Below are 16241 nucleotides of genomic sequence, written 5' to 3'. Positions count from 1 at the left end.
TCACATTCCCATCAAGCAGAGAGAATAGTTGCTCTCAAATTATCACAGATGAGCCCCCCCCCCCTAAAAAAGGGAAATTTTGACTAATCACTCCTCTCTACTATTTAACCCTGCAGAATTTTTTTTTACATTTTTTTCCCCTTCACACAAGGCTTTAGATAATGAAAAAGATAAAAGCAAAAAAAATTTTTTTTATAATTATAATATATATATATATATATCACATCCGTAACAACCCGTACGATAAAATATTACATTTATCCAGCACAGGAAATTCCATACATTTAAAAATGCAAAAACCCCAAATTTTAAATAAAAGTCATATAACTTAAAATGTAAAAATGAGAGTTTCCAACAAAAAAAAAAAAAACCAGGCCGCCACAATTTGAATTTATTTTTGGACGCAGACAGCATGTTTTAGCTATCCCCATCATGGTGAGGGTGTGCTAAACGCTGAAAAATAGAGCAGACAGCGCTCAAAATTGGGATGCTGGAAAGTGCCATCTTGTGCTGCGATCGAACGCATGTCTGCAGGGCCCCATTAAGATCCATGGGTGCTTTATACTGCAATTACCGCAGCGTTCAAAATGCCACGGTAAAAAGCACCAGGGTAAAAGAGCCCTAACGGTAACATTATTTACACCACGCTGTGAGCAAAACAATAAATTGCAAAAAACACCGGTGAAATAATTTTTTTTTTTTGGTGGGGTGGGTAGAAAGTACTTTCCTCATATGTTGCATTGGAAGTCTGCCTCATTCAGGGTTTTTTGCCTTCCTCTGGATCAACAATGCGGGGTAGAAACAGTCAGAGCTAGATGGACATTGTCTCCCTTTAGCCTAACATACTATGTAGACCGAGGGGTATAGCTGATGCCACTAGGGTCGAACACTAAGCAGGAGCTGGCACTTTTTCTACCAGCTACACTACCTCTGCAGGCACCAGGCTAATCAGTTGTAACTTAGTGTCCATAGGCAGCAGAACTCTCTGTAACCGGTCTTCAGTCCAGTTTCTAGGACTTCGTTTGGCATTATATGGCAAGCGAGGAGCCAACCACCCTGTTGTATGCCCCGACCCTCTTAAGAAAAGGTTTAACACCAGTTTAACTGTGACCCACCAGCCATAGCATGCTCTGCCAACAAGAGCCTCCCTCCACATAGGGTAGGCAAGCCCTGGGGCGCACTCTGCTGGACTACAGGAGTCATTCTACGGATGGGCGAGTATTCTTCACCATGATGTAATTATTCTCACTCCTTCGCTATCACGGCGGTGATATCACAAGTCCTTTTAGGACGGACAACTACTCTAGTCCCCCTATTGGTGGAGGTTGAAGCCATGATCGTGAGGGCTCGGTATTTTACGGAACCCGTCATCCCGACTATGATGAAAGTTAGGAAATACTCCTCCTCCAGGGTTTACCACCAGGTCTGGACAGCTCTCTTCCTCTGGTGCAAACAGCGTGGTTCACACCCCGTTTTATTCTCTTTACCAACTACTCTTTTCTCCAGGCAGATCTAGGCATGGGCCTTAACTCCCTGAAAGGACTGGTATTGGGGCTTGTCCATCCTTTTCCCCTTCGGCATCGAAAGTGTCACCTTTGTACAGGGAGTTGCTCATGCCGCTCTTCCCTATCACTCTCCAATTCCACCTTGGGACCTTAACCTGATCCGAGAGCCATTTCTATCACGTCCTTCGAACCTATGCAAGATCTCCCAGCTCACCTTTTGGCACACAAGGTGGTGTTTTGGTGGTGGTTGGCTCCATTCGTTGAGTCTCAGAGCTCGCAGCCTTCTCAGCCAAGCCTCGCTTCACTGTAGCACACCAGGACATGGAGGTCCTCCGTCCTACTGAAGGTGGTGGCATTCCAGGTCAATGTTCGCGCTCTGAGAATCTATTCCACTTTCTGGTGCTCAGACTCTATTTTTGTGATTCCGGACGGTCCTAGAAAAGGCCTTGTGGCTTCAAAGGTCAGCATCCGCATTGTATGGAGCGCCACCAAACTCCAATTCTGCTCCATACAAACCTCGCACCCCCCAGGACATAAATGTACATCATAGGGAGTGTAGGGGTTAGAGAGAAGCTCCAGCACCCCCTAGTCTCACCTCCGTTATAACAATGTTCTTCGCCCCGTGGCTTTCATGGGTGTTTTACCTTGAAGGGGCGACACCAACCCCGTCATAAGACAAGCTTAGACCAGGCAAATTTTTGCTTCACAGTTTTATTAGTTGTTCATACATCTGATATGTAGCAGGAGGCGTGGGGCCTTTTCCCTGCTCCTCCCCCGGGTGGCAAACTAAAAAGGGATGAGAGTAGGGAAGAGCCGCTCGTGTATACATTACATATAGTTCACGCTCATCCTTTCTGTTCTCAAAGAATGCAAAGCTTTGGTACCTGCACGCAGCCGAGAGGTCGCTTGAGCCCCCTCTATAATACCGACTCCTGCCTCAGGCACAGTCCTGCAATCAGGTTCCTGAGAAAAGCGACTTGACACCTCTTTCCTCCTCCTGCAAGTGCGGGATAAGTCAACCCCCGCTCACCCAGGCCAACTGTAACAAGTCCTCCTCACTTCCCACCACGTTCTTCCTGCAGCCCCACCTTGCTCTAAGAGTAGAGTCTGGCCAGAGCATCAGTTTTCCCCCTTTGCTCGTTCCTAATGGCCATTTTCAGACCCCCCCTTCCACCAGAGCCATATAGAGAAGTCTGGGTCTTGAGTTAAGTCATCAGCTCTCCTCAGGATGGAGAAACTAAACACATCCTAGTATGGCTGGGAGTAGAGTAGGAGGGGCAGCACACATGGCAGGGGGTGTGGCAAAGACATCCCCAGAGGAACAGCAGCAGATCAGCACATAGTGTCCGCACGGCAACGGGAAAGATAATATGGGTATTGGAGATGCCACATTCTGGCACTGCTTAATGTCCACTTGTCCACCTACTGAAGGCTAAAAGAGCAGTCAAGTCAGACTCTGCCCGGCCTCAGGCTCCTTCAGCTGTAGGGCCAAATTCCTGGGTCAAAAACAGACTCTCCAAGTATTCAACCAAGAACAAGGCTGGGCCTCCGAGACTGGATGTGAACTGCAAACAGAAACAAAGAGTCACTATTATGTCACTTGTCATTGTGTTCCAGACCTCTGCTTGCCTTCACTGAATGGCTCTTCTGGAATACTTAAAAGGGTTGTTCAGTTGTAAACTATTGATGGCCTATCCTCAGAATAAGGATATCAATGCTTAATAGGCTGTTCTATGGGCCAGTGCACAGAGCTGATGTTGGTAGGAAGCAGACTGCACCAATCCCACTGCAGTGGCCAGGCTTGGCATTACATCCATACACTTCAATGAGAATTTAACCTGCAATACCAAGCCTGGCCACTGTAGTGGGAATGGAGCTGTCTGCTTAATGCAGAAATCAGCTCAGTGGATAAGTGCATGAGCCCAGCCAACAGTTCAATGTTGGGAGTCTTAGGCGACCTGCACAGATCTACTGTTAATGGCCTACTCTGTGGATAGGCTATCAATAGTTTACAACCCCTTTAAAAACTGCTGAGCATATGTTAATTGCATCCAGGCTCAAGTATGCAACTACAAGTCTCAGCAAACCCCTTTAAGAATCAAAACCTTTATTTACAGATACTTTAAAACCATTATTATCCCAATATTCACACAAAATGAGATTAAACAAGAAATACGCGTCGTCCGAGGGTGAAGGGTCATACGGCCGGTATTACTGCAGCACTCGCCGTTTGTCGACTCAGATGTTGATGGTACTACACACAGATAACGGACGGCCTATATGTTCTGATAACACACTGACCCTATACAGGACCTACCATCGCCCTGACAAGTGCGCCCCTACCCAACAGATGCCAACCTTGCTGGAACCCTATAAATCTCTAATGAGCCTCCATCATCACGATGTCCACATCGTGGGGAATAGGAGACTTTCCTGCCCTCCAAGTCCATCCTTATGAATCTTCCCCGATGACCCCAACTATTACCTATGGGAGAAGCGCGTTGGGTTTTGGTCTTATGGTTTTGTAGTATGGGTTAGTACCATCAGGTTGGTTAGTACCATCAGCACCGGAGTCTGAGGGCCGTATGACCCTTCATCCTGGGACGGCATGCGTGTATTCCTGGTTTATTTGCATGTAGCGTGTATGCTGGGGTAAGACCGGATTCTATTCTTCTTGGGTGTCCTTTAGCAGCTGCCTGGTGGCCGGTCCCTGCCATTATACATCCTTGGTGGAAGTCCCAGCAGGCTTGTAGTTGCACAATGGTCTAGCCAGTCCTGGAAGGGGTCTTACCAGATTCCGTGGCCGCCCAAATCTTGTTCTCTTCCTCCAGATGGATCTCTTTCAGTGCAAAGATGGAAGTAGCTGGAAAAAAAACTGCAAGAATTTAGACTCTTTCTGGGCGACTTCGTACAGCAATGAATGGCACGTCTAACATCTAAGCAACGAGGTGTTCCCACTGTGCAGGAGTAGGCTGCAGGGACAGTCAGGACTCTAGGAAAGCTGGGTGACAACCCCTATGGGAGGTGTATGGTGGTCATACTGACTGTCGCCCAGCCCTCCCAGATGGGGATACAACGGACTGCCCTTTATTACCGCCATCTAGTAGCGTTGGGCTCTTCTGCCCTCCAGCAGTAGATCCCACTCGGTGCTGAAATACTCCTGCAGGGATATCGGTCTAGTAAAGCAGATGGCATTAGAGGAGCGAGGAAGGGCAGCGGGTGGCGTCGATGCCCCACCTGGCAGCACGTTTGCATAAACATGCACACGCAACGACACGTACCATATGCATTGTATAAACATGCACTAACATACCACATACACGCATGACATGTACCATATGAATTGCATAAACACGAACTAGCACGCCACGTACATGCAACAAAACACCCTCTCAGCACGAGAAAACATGGCCACATGCAGCAGCTTACCAAGGCAGAGAAAACATGCAAATATCCAAAAATGAGCACATGCTAGAAAACTGAACAATCATCACCATACATGCCCACATGCAGCTTCTCAAGTTTCCTCTCAGCTTACCTAGGCAGCAGCTACGTTCCTCTCAGGAGTAAAGCATGGCCGCATCTCTCAGCACAGCTCTCCTCTCTCTTAGCACATGCTTCTCGTGCACAGCTGTGTAAGTGTATCTGTCTGCACGATATGTATCCACGTGGTGCCTAACAACCAATGAGGTTGCTGCAATCCTCAACGCTACTGAAGTGCTGCGGAACACAAAGGCAGAGGGTTCCTACACTTCTGCGTTACCGGTTTAGGACATCAGCTGCGAAATGCGATGTGGGAAATGTAGTTCCTACAGCGTGCGAGTAGACCACTCTCGGCAGTCTGGAACTCCATCTCCCAGCATGCCGTGCGGCGCTCACGGTAACCAGTTCCCCTCCCGGTAGCATATTACCAAAGGAGGCCTGAGTTCTCCTATGGGGCCGATTCAGCCAATCAGCTGGCTGGAATCGGCACCACGTGACACAGCGGCGTGCCCGCGCATTGCCGTGCACAGGATTGTGCTGCCTGAGTTCTCCTGTGCGGCCGATTCAGCCAACAGCGGCGTGCCCGCGCATTGCCGTGCACAGGATTGTGCTTTGCCCGCGCTTTCACATGTTCAGTGCCTTGCCATGCACTCGTGTGGACACAGGATTGTGCCTTGCCCGCGGTTTACATGCCACTCGTGTGTGGCACAGAGAGTTATTGATTTGGCAGGTATTTTTTGTGCTTTTTGGCAGGTATTTTTTGTGCTTTTTGGCAGGTTTTTTTTGTGCTTTTTGGCAGGTTTTTTTTGTGCTTTTGCCAAAGGTGATTATTTCTTTTGCGCACGTGGATTTGCCAGCGGAAGTTTTACATCTTTTGCGCAAGTGGATTTGCCAGCGGACGTTTTACACAGGACTACTAAAAGCCAAGGTAAGCTGCTGCATCTGCTCATTTAATTGCGCTCTTACTTCCCCTGCGCGCATTGGCGGAGAGGCGGCCAATTCTGCATGCCGCTGCATTGTCCACGAGCGCGATCCCCAGCATGCCGCTGCATTGTCGCCGCGATCCCCAGCATGCCGCTGCATTGTCCACGAGCGCGATCCCCAGCATGCCACTGCATTTTCGCCATGCCGCTGCATTGTCCACGAGCGCGATCCCCAGCATGCCGCTGCATTGTCCACGAGCGCGATCCCCAGCATGCCGCTGCATTGTCCACGAGCGCGATCCCCAGCATGCCACTGCATTTTCACCATGCCGCTGCATTGTCCACGAGCGCGATCCCCAGCATGCCGCTGCATTGTCCACGAGCGCGATCCCCAGCATGCCGCTGCATTGTCGCTGCGATCCCCAGCATGCCGCTGCATTATCGCCATGCCGCTGCATTGTCCACGAGCGCGATCCCCAGCATGCCGCTGCATTGTCGCCGCGATCCCCAGCATGCCGCTGCATTGTCGCCGCGATCCCCAGCATGCCGCTGCATTGTCGCCGCAATCCCCAGCATGCCGCTGCATTGTCGCCGCGATCCCCAGCATGCCGCTGCATACATGGTCGCCGCTGCATTGTCCACGAGCGCGATCCCCCAGCATGCCACTGCATTGTCGCCATGCAGCTGCATTGTCCACGAGCGCGATCCCCAGCATGCCGCTGCATTGTCGCCGCGATCCCCAGCATGCCGCTGCATTGTCGCCGCGATCCCCAGCATGACGCTGCATGCATGGTCGCCGCTGCATTGTCCACGAGCGCGATCCCCAGCATGCCGCTGCATTGTCGCCGCGATCCCCAGCATGCCGCTGCATGCATGGTCGCCGCTGCATTGTCCACGAGCACGATCCCCAGCATGCCGCTGCATTGCTATGTGTGGAGACGCGGTTACCAGAGATTTGTGCGCTGTGCGCTGCTACGTGTGGAGACGCGATTACCTGAGATTTGTGCGCTGTGCGCTGCTACGTGTGGAGACAACACCCAAGATTTGTGCGCTACGTGTGGTGAGTACGTCACCTGAGATTTGCGTGACGCCACCTGACGCAACCTGTCTTTTTTTTGCAGATTTGTGCGCCTTATTGCAAAATAACGTGTGGAGAGGATCCTGACGTTTGGACGCGTTTCGAGAAGAATTTCGCTTCGCTCGGACACCATCTGACATCACTCAGCGAGGTAAGCTGCTGCATCTGCCAAATTTTTCATTGCTTGCATATGCTCATGTGTACATGCATGCGTGCCTGTATGCGTACATGCCTGTATGCGTACATGCATGCATGCCTTATGCGTGCCTGCCTGTATGCCTATGTGCGGGCATGCGTGCCGTATGCGTGCGGGCATGCGTGCCGTATGCGTGCGGGCATGCGTGCCTTATGCGTGCGGGCATGCGTGCCTTATGCGTGCGGGCATGCGTGCATGCCTTATGCGTGCGGGCATGCGTGCATGCCTTATGCGTGCATGCCTTATGCGTGCGGGCATGCGTGCATGCCTTATGCGTGCGGGCATGCGTGCGTGCCTTGTGCGGGCATGCGTGCGTGCCTTATGCGTGCGGGCATGCGTGCGTGCCTTATGCGTGCGGGCATGCGTGCGTGCCTTATGCGTGCGGGCATGCGTGCGTGCCTTATGCGTGTGGGCATGCGTGCCTTATGCGTGCGGGCATGCGTGCATGCCTTGTGCGTGCGGGCATGCGTGCCTGCATGCATGCCTGTGTGCGTGCGTGCCTTATGCGTGCGGGCATGCGTGCATGCCTTATGCGTGCATGCCTTATGCGTACGGGCATGCATGCCTTATGCGTGCGGGCATGCATGCCTTATGCGTGCGGGCATGCATGCCTTATGCGTGCGGGCATGCGGGCATGCCTTATGCGTGCGGGCATGCCTTATGCATGCGGGCATGCCTTATGCGTGCGGGCGTGCGGGCATGCCTTATGCGTGCGGGCGTGCGTGCCTTATGCGTGCGGGCATGCCTTATGCGTGCGGGCATGCGGGCATGCCTTATGCGTGCGGGCATGCGGGCATGCCTTATGCGTGCGGGCGTGCGGGCATGCCTTATGCGTGCGGGCGTGCGTGCCTTATGCGTGCGGGCGTGCGTGCCTTATGCGTGCGGGCGTGCGTGCCTTATGCGTGCGGGCGTGCGTGCCTTATGCGTGCGGGCATGCGTGCAGGCATGCGTGCATGCCTTGTGCATGCCCTTGTGCGGGCATGCGTGCATGCCTTGTGCGTACGGGCATGCGTGCATGCCTTGTGCGTACGGGCATGCGTGCATGCCTTGTGCGTACGGGCATGCGTGCCTGCATGCCTTATGCGTGCGGGCATGCGTGCCTTATGCGGGCGGGCATGCGTGCATGCCTTATGCGTGCGGGCATGCGTGCATGCCTTATGCGTGCGGGCATGCGTGCATGCCTTATGCGTGCGGGCATGCGTACATGCATGCCTGTGTGCGTGCGTGCATGCCTGTGTGCGTGCGTGCCTTATGCGTGAGTGCATGCCTTATGCGTGCGTGCCTTATGCGTACATGCACGCGTGCCTGTATGCGTACACGCACGCGTGCCTGTATGCGTACACGCACGCGTGCCTGTATGCGTACACGCACGCGTGCCTGTATGCGTACACGCACGCGTGCCTGTGTGCATGCATGCCTGTATGCGTGCATGTATGTATACATGCATGTATGCTCACCCACTTACTCAGCCACCCCCTCTCTCTCTCTCACACACTTGCTGTGTTAAATTCGTCTTATTGGGCGAAAAAGACATAACATTAGATTTGAGCATTTAATTCCTTTTTTTAAGCAAACGTACAGGTTCCATCCCAATACTGCACCAACCTTCGGAGAAACATACCAATTGTCCAAATACGATGTCTTTATCTATTAAAGTAGGAGTGAAGAAAAGCAGGGACAGTGCAAGAACTAGGAAAACCCACGGAATTAAGCCAATTGCAGGCAGGGTTAATTTTTTTTTTCTTCCTCCTTCTAGGTCAGCTGATACGTTTTGGTCAGAATACTGCACTGTGGTAACCGTTTCCGGTGCTCACAACCACAGAGTTGAATCACCAGAGAGCCAAAAGTTCCCAGATGTTGGCTCCGGAGGACGCTTAAAAGCTGGAAATGGCCCATCACCTGCTATGGAAATCCATCATCAGGATCTGATGGAGCAGTACGATGAAGATTGTCAGGTTGCATGTGATGCTGCTCACTGTCCCTCGTTAGTCGGTTCACAGTTTATACACTAAGCTATTTATCCCCTTAGAGAACAAGCCTGTTTGCGCCTTAGTGACAGACTGAAAACTTGGAACTTTACATGTGTCACTTGACATATCATAAGTCCGTAAAGGTTTTGCATATCCAAGTGACTGTGACATTTTTTTCTTCCCCTTGTTGTACTTCTGTTAGGTAGTAAAAAAGGACTGTTAAAAGTTGTGTATATTTATTAAAATTGCTACTTTGCACAATTTTGAATTTTCATTTTTTCACATTGTCAAATGTCATATATAAAATAAGTGCAAACATACTGTACAAATCTCTGCAAACATATAGATTTCCATCTGCTCACTTTATTCTGGAAGCACGGTTTAAAACTTTTGTACATTTATTTTTTCCATTTAGGAGACGTACAAATTTAACATTACTTTTCAGAATTTTGAGGAACACTTAGTTTTCCTACACCAATCCAAGTTTGCAAAGGCTGCTAGGTGTCATAATTAAGGATGAGCGAGTATACTCGCTAAGGCACTACTCGTTCAAGTAATGTGCCTTAGACGAGTATCTCCCTGCTCGTCCATAAAGATTCGGGGACCGCTGCGGCTGACAGGTGAGTCGCAGGGGAGATAGAGAGAGATCTCCCCTCCGTTCCTCCCCGCTCTCCCTCACGGCGGCCCCCGAATCTTTAAGGATGAGCAGGGAGACACTCGTTTAAGGCACATTACTCGAACGAGTAGTACCTTAGCAAGTATACTCGCTCATCCTTAATTATGACACCTAGCAGCCTTTGTGACATAGACAAAAGGCCGCTGTGTTTATGGGTCTTTTCTGTTTACTGCATTGCAGTAAAATATTGCGCAGTTTTTCAGGATCCTCCGTCATAATTATTTTTTTTAAAAAGCGTATTAAAAACAAGGGAGTCACTGGGAAAAAACAGTTCATTAAAAGAAGGGTTTAAAGATTGCTGAACGACGAGGGTCTCTTCACTGTCTGGCAGCCTTCCCGTTCTCAAGGACGTCAGATCTGCAGGAAATGACGAGAAATCAGCAGGTTAACAGTCACATCCCACCAGTATTACTGATTCCTAGATCCGCTCAACCCACTTACAATGACCACTACTCCCCCAACCAGGTCAGAAGAATTATGCATGCATCTATACATACATACATGCATGCGTGCATCTATGCATGCATGCATCTGCATGCATGTACACGCATGCGTGCATCTATACATAAATGCATGCATACAGGCACGCGTGCATGTCCGCATACAGGCACGCGTGCATGTCCGCATAATGCGCGTACGCATAATGCGCGCACGCATAATGCGCGCACGCATAAGGCATGCGCGCACGCATAATGCGCGCACGCATAATGCGCGTACGCATAATGCGTGTACGCATAATGCGCGCATAAGGCATGCGCGCACGCATACAGGCATGCGCGCACGCATACAGGCATGCGCGCACGCATACAGGCATGCGCGCACGCATAAGGCATGCACGCATGCCCGCACGCATAAGGCATGCACGCATGCCCGCACGCATAAGGCATGCACGCCCGCACGCATAAGGCATGCACGCATGCCCGCACGCATAAGGCATGCACGCATGCCCGCACGCATGCCCGCACGCATACGGCACGCACGCCCGCACGCATAAGGCATGCCCGCACGCATAAGGCATGCCCGCATGCATAAGGCATGCCCGCACGCATAAGGCATGCCCGCATGCCCGCACGCATAAGGCATGCATGCCCGCACGCATAAGGCATGCATGCCCGCACGCATAAGGCATGCATGCCCGCACGCATAAGGCATGCATGCCCGCACGCATAAGGCATGCATGCCCGTACGCATAAGGCATGCACGCATAAGGCATGCACGCATGCCCGCACGCATAAGGCACGCACGCACACAGGCATGCATGCAGGCACGCATGCCCGCACGCACACAGGCATGCATGCAGGCACGCATGCCCGCACGCACACAGGCATGCATGCAGGCACGCATGCCCGCACGCACAAGGCATGCACGCATGCCCGCACGCATAAGGCACGCATGCCCGCACGCATAAGGCACGCACGCATGCCCGCACGCATAAGGCACGCACGCATGCCCGCACGCATAAGGCACGCACGCATGCCCGCACGCATAAGGCACGCACGCATGCCCGCACAAGGCACGCACGCATGCCCGCACGCATAAGGCATGCACGCATGCCCGCACGCATAAGGCATGCACGCATAAGGCATGCACGCATGCCCGCACGCATAAGGCATGCACGCATGCCCGCACGCATAAGGCACGCATGCCCGCACGCATACGGCACGCATGCCCGCACGCATACGGCACGCATGCCCGCACGCATACGGCACGCATGCCCGCACATAGGCATACAGGCAGGCACGCATAAGGCATGCATGCATGTACGCATACAGGCATGTACGCATACAGGCACGCATGCATGTACACATGAGCATATGCAAGCAATGAAAAATTTGGCAGATGCAGCAGCTTACCTCGCTGAGTGATGTCAGATGGTGTCCGAGCGAAGCGAAATTCTTCTCGAAACGCGTCCAAACGTCAGGATCCTCTCCACACGTTATTTTGCAATAAGGCGCACAAATCTGCAAAAAAAAGACAGGTTGCGTCAGGTGGCGTCACGCAAATCTCAGGTGACGTACTCACCACACGTAGCGCACAAATCTTGGGTGTTGTCTCCACACGTAGCAGCGCACAGCGCACAAATCTCAGGTAATCGCGTCTCCACACGTAGCAGCGCACAGCGCACAAATCTCTGGTAACCGCGTCTCCACACATAGCAATGCAGCGGCATGCTGGGGATCGTGCTCGTGGACAATGCAGCGGCGACCATGCATGCAGCGGCATGCTGGGGATCGCGGCGACAATGCAGCGGCATGCTGGGGATCGCGCTCGTGGACAATGCAGCGGCGACCATGCATGCAGCGGCATGCTGGGGATCGTGGCGACAATGCAGCGGCATGCTGGGGATCGCGCTCGTGGACAATGCAGCGGCGACCATGCATGCAGCGGCATGCTGGGGATCGCGGCGACAATGCAGCGGCATGCTGGGGATCGCGCTCGTGGACAATGCAGCGGCGACCATGCATGCAGCGGCATGCTGGGGATCGCAGCGACAATGCAGCGGCATGCTGGGGATCGCGCTCGTGGACAATGCAGCGGCGACCATGCATGCAGCGGCATGCTGGGGATCGCGGCGACAATGCAGCGGCATGCTGGGGATCGCGCTCGTGGACAATGCAGCGGCGACCATGCATGCAGCGGCATGCTGGGGATCGCGGCGACAATGCAGCGGCATGCTGGGGATCGCGCTCGTGGACAATGCAGCGGCGACCATGCATGCAGCGTCATGCTGGGGATCGCGGCGACAATGCAGCGGCATGCTGGGGATCGCGGCGACAATGCAGCGGCATGCTGGGGATCGCGCTCGTGGACAATGCAGCTGCATGGCGACAATGCAGTGGCATGCTGGGGGATCGCGCTCGTGGACAATGCAGCGGCGACCATGTATGCAGCGGCATGCTGGGGATCGCGGCGACAATGCAGCGGCATGCTGGGGATTGCGGCGACAATGCAGCGGCATGCTGGGGATTGCGGCGACAATGCAGCGGCATGCTGGGGATCGCGGCGACAATGCAGCGGCATGCTGGGGATCGCGGCGACAATGCAGCGGCATGCTGGGGATCGCGCTCGTGGACAATGCAGCGGCATGGCGATAATGCAGCGGCATGCTGGGGATCGCAGCGACAATGCAGCGGCATGCTGGGGATCGCGCTCGTGGACAATGCAGCGGCATGCTGGGGATCGCGCTCGTGGACAATGCAGCGGCATGGCGAAAATGCAGTGGCATGCTGGGGATCGCGCTCGTGGACAATGCAGCGGCATGCTGGGGATCGCGGCGACAATGCAGCGGCATGCTGGGGATCGCGCTCGTGGACAATGCAGCGGCATGCAGAATTGGCCGCCTCTCCGCCAATGCGCGCAGGGGAAGTAAGAGCGCAATTAAATGAGCAGATGCAGCAGCTTACCTTGGCTTTTAGTAGTCCTGTGTAAAACGTCCGCTGGCAAATCCACTTGCGCAAAAGATGTAAAACTTCCGCTGGCAAATCCACGTGCGCAAAAGAAATAATCACCTTTGGCAAAAGCACAAAAAAAACCTGCCAAAAAGCACAAAAAAAACCTGCCAAAAAGCACAAAAAATACCTGCCAAAAAGCACAAAAAATACCTGCCAAATCAATAACTCTCTGTGCCACACACGAGTGGCATGTAAACCGCGGGCAAGGCACAATCCTGTGTCCACACGAGTGCATGGCAAGGCACTGAACATGTGAAAGCGCGGGCAAAGCACAATCCTGTGCACGGCAATGCGCGGGCACGCCGCTGTTGGCTGAATCGGCCGCACAGGAGAACTCAGGCAGCACAATCCTGTGCACGGCAATGCGCGGGCACGCCGCTGTGTCACGTGGTGCCGATTCCAGCCAGCTGATTGGCTGAATCGGCCCCATAGGAGAACTCAGGCCTCCTTTGGTAATATGCCTCCCGGTAGGCATATTAACACATTCTGCCGCAGTTCTACAGCGCGGCCGATTCAGCCAATCAGCTGGCTGGAATCGGCACCACGTGACACAGCGGCGTGCCCGCGCATTGCCGTGCACGATGAGCTGTGCCCGCGCGTCACGTGGGCTGTGACGTCACCGGGCCTTGCATTTGCCCGCGGATTTTGAACAGTATTGATCTACGGAGGAAGCAAGCTGATGGTTGGAGCCTTTTCCCCAATTTACAAGAGATGGGAGAGTAAGATTTGTGCTCTACGTGTGGTGAGTACCCACCTGAGATTTGTGCGCTGTGCGCTACGCTGTGCGCTACGTGTGGAGACGCGGTTACCTGAGATTTGTGCGCCGTGCGCTACGCTGTGCGCTACGTGTGGAGACGCGGTTACCTGAGATTTGTGCGCCGTGCGCTACGCTGTGCGCTACGTGTGGAGACGCGGTTACCTGAGATTTGTGCGCCGTGCGCTACGTGTGGAGACGCGGTTACCTGAGATTTGTGCGCTACGCTGTGCGCTACGTGTGGAGACGCGTTTACCTGAGATTAATGCGCCGTGCGCTACGCTGTGCGCTACGTGTGGAGACGCGGTTACCTGAGATTAATGCGCCGTGCGCTACGCTGTGCGCTACGTGTGGAGATGCGGTTACCTGAGATTAATGCGCCGTGCGCTACGCTGTGCGCTACGTGTGGAGACGCGGTTACCTGAGATTAATGCGCCGTGCGCTACGCTGTGCGCTACGTGTGGAGACGCGGTCACCTGAGATTTGTGCGCCGTGCGCTACGCTGTGCGCTACGTGTGGAGACGCGGTTACCTGAGATTAATGCGCTGTGCGCTACGCTGTGCGCTACGTGTGGAGACGCGGTTACCTGAGATTTGTGCGCTGTGCGCTACGTGTGGAGACAACACCCAAGATTTGTGCGCTACGTGTGGTGAGTACGTCATCTGAGATTTGCGCGACGCCACCTGGCGCAACCTGTCTTTTTTTGCAGATTTGTGCGCCTTATTGCAAAATTACGTGTGGAGAGGATCCTGACGTTTGGATGCGTTTCGAGAAGAATTTCGCTTCGCTCGGACCCCACCTGACATCACTCAGCGAGGTAAGCTGCTGCATCTGCCCAAATTTTCATCGCGTGCATCTGCTCATATGCGCATATTTGGCGCATATTTGCAGGTTTTCGCTTGCATCTGCTGATATGCGCATACTTGGCGCATATTTGCAGGTTTTCGCTTGCATCTGCTGATATGCGCATACTTGGTGCATATTTGCAGGTTTTCTCCTGCATCACCTGATATGTGCATATTTGCAGGTTTTCGCTTGCATGTGGTGATATGCTCTCCGTTTTCCACAGGACGACTCGTGTGGAGAGGAACCTGACATTTGGCTGCGTTTTGTACAACGTACGGAACCGGAGATTGGCGTTTTAGGTGCTGATCTCACATTTGCCCCCCGCCTTTGGGAGAGGACGACTCTTCTGGAGAGGAATTTCGCTTCGCTAGGACACCACCTGACGTCACTCGGCAAGGTAAGCTGCTGCATCTGCCAAATTTTTCATTGCTTGCATCTGCTCATATGTACACGCATGCCTGTATGCGTACACGCATGCCTGTATGCGTACACGCATGCCTGTATGCGTACACGCATGCCTGTATGCGTACATGCATGCGTGCCTGTATGCGTACATGCGTGCGTGCCTGTGTGCGTACATGCGTGTATGCGTATATGCCTGTATGCATGCCTGTATGCGTACATGCGTGCATGCCTGTATGCGTATATGCGTGTGTGCCTGTATGCGTACATGCGTGCGTGCCTGTATGCGTGCGTGCCTGTATGCTTATATGCCTGTATGCGTGCGTGCCTGTATGCGTACGTGCGTGCCTGTATGCGTACATGCGTGCATGCCTGTGTGCGTGCCTGTATGCGTACATGCCTGTATGCGTGCCTGCCTGTATGCGTATATGCGTGCATGCCTGTATGCGTATATGCGTGCATGCCTGTATGCGTGCGTGCCTGTATGCGTACATGCGTGCGTGCCTGTATGCGTGCATGCCTGTGTGCGTGCCTGTGTGCGTGCCTGTATGCGTACATGTCTGTATGCGTATATGCGTGCGTGCCTGTATGCGTACGTGCGTGCCTGTATGCGTACGTGCGTGCCTGTATGCGTACGTGCGTGCCTGTATGCGTACGTGCGTGCCTGTATGCGTACGTGCGTGCCTGTATGCGTACGTGCGTGCCTGTATGCGTGCGTGCCTGTATGCGTGCGTGCCTGTATGCGTGCGTGCCTGTATGCGTGCGTGCCTGTATGCGTACGTGCCTGTATGCGTGCATGCCTGTATGCGTGCCTGTACGCGTACGTGCGTGTCTGTATGCGTGCGTGCGTGCCTGCGTGCGTGCGTGCCTGTATGCGTGTATATGTGCGTGTATGCGTGTATACGTGCGTGTGTGCGTGCATGCGTGCGTGTATACGTGCGTGTGTGTATGCGTGC

At 53.4% G+C, this 16241-nt stretch overlaps 3 long non-coding RNA genes across 4 annotated transcripts in view; 1 reads left to right on the top strand and 2 right to left on the bottom strand.

The window, feature by feature from the left end:
* LOC136586650 (uncharacterized) overlaps nt 1-16241 on the bottom strand; it is a 274484-nt gene that overhangs the window by 243574 nt on the left and 14669 nt on the right. The window lies entirely within an intron of this gene.
* On the bottom strand, nt 371-5402 carry LOC136586649 (uncharacterized). Its single transcript, XR_010787310.1, has 3 exons — nt 5044-5402; nt 4297-4368; nt 371-3070 (listed from the first exon to the last, which is right to left on the bottom strand). It is a non-coding gene; the product is annotated as an uncharacterized lncRNA (long non-coding RNA).
* Nucleotides 5421-9416, top strand: LOC136586648 (uncharacterized). 2 transcript variants are annotated; one of them, XR_010787309.1, is made up of 3 exons: nt 5421-5916; nt 7033-7140; nt 8942-9416. It is a non-coding gene; the product is annotated as an uncharacterized lncRNA (long non-coding RNA). The 2 variants fall into 2 exon arrangements; XR_010787308.1 differs by lacking the exon at nt 5421-5916 and having other exon boundaries at nt 5923-7140.

The sequence above is a fragment of the Eleutherodactylus coqui genome, chromosome 12 (genome assembly GCF_035609145.1).
Source record: "Eleutherodactylus coqui strain aEleCoq1 chromosome 12, aEleCoq1.hap1, whole genome shotgun sequence".
NCBI classification, from domain to species: domain Eukaryota; kingdom Metazoa; phylum Chordata; class Amphibia; order Anura; family Eleutherodactylidae; genus Eleutherodactylus; species Eleutherodactylus coqui.
Note: the sequence above shows the minus strand (reverse complement) of the source record. Positions and strands in the feature narration are given on the sequence as shown.